This window comes from Canis lupus, chromosome 37 (assembly GCF_003254725.2).
Source record: "Canis lupus dingo isolate Sandy chromosome 37, ASM325472v2, whole genome shotgun sequence".
Lineage (NCBI taxonomy): Eukaryota > Metazoa > Chordata > Mammalia > Carnivora > Canidae > Canis > Canis lupus.
Genome location: NC_064279.1, coordinates 24,644,361 through 24,650,360, shown reverse-complemented (window position 1 = coordinate 24,650,360; position 6,000 = coordinate 24,644,361).

Here is a 6,000-nt window from a genome sequence, read left to right as displayed (position 1 = left end):
TCATATCATGGGAATCACTGACTAACAAAGGTATTCCGTTGACTGGTGGGGGCAGGGTGTTAGACAATCTGCCTGGCTGCTGTATCTGTTGTGGGAGGGAAGTCTGAGTTCTTTCACTCAGAATAATTATTTTGAGATTCATCTATATGTCAATTATATCGGCCCTTAATTCTTTTTTGTTACCATGATATAAGCAATATATACCACATCTTGCTTAACCACTCACCTGTTGAAGGGCATCTGGGCCATTTCTAGTCTGGAGATATTATAAATCAAGCTGCTATAAACATCTGTGTGCAAATTTCTTGTCTGAAGATAGTTGTTATTTCATCTAGGTGTGCAATTGTGGGTCTTATGACAAGTGTGTGTTTAACTTTTTAAGAAACTGTGTTTCAAAGTGGCTACACCATTTTGCTTTCCTACCAGTAATGTATGAGTTATAATTGCTCCACATCCTTGCCAACAGTTGGTGTGAACCAGCGTATTAAATGTTCACAACTCCAATAAACCTGTAGTGATATCTCATTGTTGCTTGATTTGCATTTCCCTAATAACTAAAGATGATAAACATCTTTTCATGTGCCAAATATACTTCCTTTTTTATTTTTAAAGATTTTATTTATTTATTTATTTATTTATTTATTTATTTATTTATTTGAGACACACACAGAGAGAGAGAAGCAGAGACACAGGCAGAGGGAGAAGCAGGCTCCATGCAGGGAGCCTGATGTGGGACTCAATCCTGGGACTCCAGGATCTCACCCTGGGCTGAAGGCAGGTGCTAAACCACTGAGCCACCCAGGGATCCCCCAAATATATTTTCTTGAGTGTCTGTTTGAATCTTTTGCCCATATGTTTTCCTTTCTTTTTAATTGATTCTTTAAAAGATATTTTATTTACGTATTTGAGAGAGGAAGACAGAGAAGAGCTGGGGCAGGGCTAGAAACAGACTCCATGCTGAGCAGGGAGCCTGATGCAGGGCTTGATCCCAGGACCCTAGATCATGACCTGAGCCAAAAGCAGATGCTTAACCCATTGAGCCACCCAGGAGCTCCCCATTAATGAGTTTTGAGAGTTCCTTACAAATTCTGGATACAACTATTTTATCAGATATATTATTTGCAAACATTTCCTCCTAGGCTATGCTTTGTCTTTTAATTCTCTTCACAGGAACATTTGAAGAGCAGAACTTTTACATTTTGATTAAGTTCAATTCATGAATTTTTCCCTTTTGTGGATTGTGCTTTAGATGTAGTGCCAGAGAAATCTTTGTCTAATCGAAGTTCACAAAGGTTTCCCTCTGTGTTGTCTTCCAGAAGTTTTATAGAATAGGTTTCAGGGCATAGGTCTTTTATATCTTTTGTCAGAATTATCTATGGATATTTAATATTTGTATTGTTATTATAAACATACTATTTTTAATATCAATTTGCAATGATTATAGAAATACTATTATTATTATTTATTATTATTATTATATTCCATTTGATATTCTTCCTGGGCAATCATGAGGTTTGTAAATAAAGTAAGTCTTCTTTCTCCCTTTTCAGTCTGGATGGTTTTTACTTTTTCTTCTTGCCTGACTGTCCTGATTAGAATCTGCAATACAATATTTAATGGAAACAGTGAGAGCAGAACTCTTTTTCTTGTACCTGATCTTAGGGAGAATATATTTATTATTTCAGTATTAAGTATGCTTAAAGTAGTTCCCTTCCTTTCCTAGTTGGCTGAAAGGTGTGGGTGTGTGTATGTGTGTGAACACACAGATGTGGTGTGTGGTGTTTAATTAAAATTAAAAAATTAAAAAAAAATTAAAAAATTTTAATTTTTTTTGGAAGGAGTGGATATTGGATTTTGTCAGATACTTTGTTGTATCTATTAGCATGATCCTTATGTATTTGTTTCAGTTTGCTAATATAGTGAGTTACATCAATTTATTGTCAAATGTTAATCTGATCTTGACTTCTGCTTGGTCATGTGGCATTTTCTTTATACATATAGTTGGACTTGATTTAATAATGTCTGAGTTTTGCACCTATGTTCACGATGTCTGTTAGCCTATAATTTTCTTTTCCTATAATGTCTTTGTCTAGTTTTTGTATACAGGTAATTCTGGCTTTATAGACAGATTTGGAAAATAGTCTTCCTTTTTTAACTTTCTGAGATTGCTTATATAGTTACTTCTGCCTGAGATATAATTAACTAAAGGCATATAATTCACTAAGGCATCTAAATCTGAGGGTTTTGGGGGGTCCGATTTTAACTATAAATTTAATTTCTTTCTTTCTTTCTTAGATATTGGGCTACTCATGTTGCTGTGATCTATTTCTTCTTGAGTGAGCTCTAGTAGTTGGGGTTTTATAGGAAATGTATCCATGTCATTTATGTTCTCAAATTATTGGCATGAAGTTGTGTATAATATTCTCCTACTATCCTCTTTATATCTGTAGAATCTATAGTGATGTCACACCTCTCATTCCTGATGTTGGCCATTTGTGTCCTCTCTTTCTCTCTTTCTCTTTGATTTTTCCTGATCAATCTGATTATAGGTTGCTTGATTTTATTGATACTTTAAAAGAACTACCTATTATTTTGTTGTTTTTTAAAAATTTTCCTATTATTATACTCTTTTCTATTTCATTGATTTTTGCTTTGATCTTTATAATTTCCTTTTGCAAAAATTTATTTTGAGTTTAGTTGTTTTTCTTTTCCTATTTTCTTAAGATGGAGGCTGGGGTAATTAATTTGAGATCTATTTTATTTTTCTAATATAAATATTTGGTGCTATACATTTCCTTCTAAGTACTACTTTAGTGACATACCACAGATATTGATTTTAATTTAGTGAAAATACTTTTAAATTTCCCTTTTGAATTCCTTTGTGATAATCTGATAATTTTCAAAATGTGACAATTTGATAGTTATTACAATGTAAACAAACAGAGCAATGGATAGAAAATAATAGGGGACTGTCTTTACTTTAAACGAGAGGATAGGGATCCCTGGGTGGCGCAGTGGTTTAGCGCCTGCCTTTGGCCCAGGGCGCGATCCTGGAGACCCGGGATCGAATCCCACGTTGGGCTCCCAGTGCATGGAGCCTGCTTCTCCCTCTGCCTATGCCTCTGCCTCTCTCTCTCTCTCTCTGTGTGACTATCATAAATAAATAAAAATAAAAAACAATAAACGAGAGGATAAGGGAAGACTTTTTAGAGGATATGACATTCTATCCAAGACCAGAAAAGTAAGAAGTAATCAAGCAGGTAGCATTGAAGCAAGAGCCTTCTAAGCATAGGGTCAGCAAGTGCAAAATCCCTGAAGCAAGAAAGAGGCAGAAAGAATCTGAAAAGAGGCAAAAGGTGAGAGAAAATTTGTCCTAAGTTCTATCATGAAAGTATGCTGCTTCCAGGTACTACAAAGTACAGGAACAGGTAATAGCTGTAAGGACAGAGGACTTCCATATTTTTTTTAATTTAATTTTATTTATGATAAGCACACAGTGAGAGAGAGAGAGAGGCAGAGACACAGACAGAGGGAGAAGCAGGCTCCATACACCGGGAGCCCGATGTGGGATTCGATCCCAGGTCTCCAGGATCGCGCCCTGGGCCAAAGGCAGGCGCCAAACCGCTGCGCCACCCAGGGATCCCGAGGACTTCCATATTTAGCCTAACTACAGCTCTTCTTAGCGTGAGGGTAATGGGTCAAATTGTCCCTGGAGAAGGTGTGCCACCCTTAGGAATTCTGCCCATATTAAGTTGTTGAGGTATGATTCCAACCTGAGAATGTGCTGCTTTATGTCCTTAGTAAATTAAATTTTTGATCCTTGAACTATGCCATGAGTGATCACTAGATTATTATTTTCTTTTTAATTCTTTTATGCTCTAAAGAAACTTTCCAGATTGACCTCAAATAACTCATTCATATCAAATATATTTATTTGCCTTTTCCTTTGCTCTAGTCTCTCTGAATGGGGCTCTTTGATTCTTGGCGAGAAGACTATAAAATGATAAATCATGGATACAATCTGGTGCCATCCATTTTCAACTTTATTCTTTTTCACCACAAGGGATCTGTGATGGAAAACACTCTTCAGTCAGCCACAGCTGGTTCCTGGACCACAGTGAGTTAGTACACATCTGTCAAAGACAGGCTGAAGACATGCCTTCCCCAAATTGTTCTCTCCAAGCTGGCTCACTGAAGAATTGTTCTCTCTATCTCTGGAAATCTTTTCCTGAGCTCTTTCTCTCCCTTAGTTCCCTGAGCATTCATCAGCAATTCCAGTGCTGTCCTCAAGTGAATGATTCACAGCTTGTATATCTCTCCCATGTCAGTCTTGGGAAAGTCTAAAGAGCAGTCTATCTTTTCTCTAATGATGAAAACTCTGCTATTGGGCTCTATGTCCCAGGTCTCTTAGACCACCACTTCACTTTCCAGTGGAACATGGAGAACTTGGATTTTACAAGCAGGGGCATTATTTTTTTCCCTATCCTTGGGACCAACCAGGAAGGCTGCAGGGTGCAATCAATCAAGGATATCTCACCATGAATGCAGTTCCCAGGATGAAACTATTTCAAGAGGAAGAATGAAGAATTCTGTGCCACTTGGAATATCTCTCCTCAAGAGCAGAATGGTTGAGTTCTCTCCTGGTCTTTAAACATTCTGAGGGAAGATCTTTCTAAAGTTTTTTCATATGATGTTTTTGTTTCTCAATTCCCCCAGGTCAGGAAATCCTTCCTGATAGCTGGAAGAAGGGACAATTATATTCCTCTCTTCACATTTGTTCTTTGGCTTGTAGAGAGGGAATACAATGCTTCCAATCTTATCCCTCCAATTGCTTATTTTCTCCTCCCCAAGGGAGAAGGAGTAACTAAACTGACTGGTGAGGGCCTGATCTTCACTGAACAACATTTAATAGTGAGTAGGGTGACAATGTTAAATGTTACACAGAGTTGACTCTTGGTATTGTTTCTGTGTTCTCTCAGGACAATTGTGGGCTTATAGTGTTGGGCCTTCTCCTTCTGGTAAACTCCATGTGGTGAATTCCCCTGAGGAAGTTCTCCCAGTATGGTAGGGGAAAAGAAGGATATCCATTCTTTCTCATCTTCTAGCTGTGGAGGGAGGCCTATGATCTTTGCAGTAAGCCAAGCAGGCAAATTCAGATCCAACTCCACAGATCAGCTATCCAAACAGGTGGGATAGGTAAGTATATCCTCCTTCACATACATAGTCTGAACTTTGTATCTTTACTCTCAATGGGGTAAAGCCTAGAGGAAGAGACTATAGCTCCTCTTCCAGCCTCCTTTAAAAGCTTTTATGCCAAATGTAGTCTTTTAAAATGAAAATGATTTTTAAAGCTATGCCAGTTGAATGTCTCCCAGAATTCCAAAGATTCTTGTTGTGCATATATGTGTGTCTTACCTCCATTAGTATTCGTTTCTGAAAAACTCAGAAACATGAAGTCCATGCATCCAAAGAAATGGAAACCCAGAGAGGTCAGCTGCCTTGTCTAGAATCAGAGATATATTGTCAAGCCCTTCCTCGTCACATCTTTCCTTTGGTATTCAAATTGAAACAGCACATTCATTGTGTCTCCTTAATGATGGAAAATGAAGATGCCACACTAACAAGGTCAAAATTACCTCAATTCCTTCTGCATTCCCATAAACCACCCTTTTGAGTCTATACAGAGTTCTGCATCTAAAATCTTGGACCATAGTCCTAGAAACAAAATAAGTCCTCTAGGCCCTTGAAGACACTTGATTAAACCATCATCTACATCAATATCCAGTGTTGATGACCCATTATTTCCCCTCTACTTGTGCTTATCACCATTGTTGTATACTCTGCCAATGGAGCGGTGATTCCAGTCACAGGGTGAAGGCCTTGGATGTGTTTAATTTCCTGCCATACTCTGTGACAAAGAGCTAATTTCATGTCTTGTGATCAAATAACTGTAACTTTGAAAGAGCAAAATTTGTTGGAATGGGGATACGCAGGGTCGTT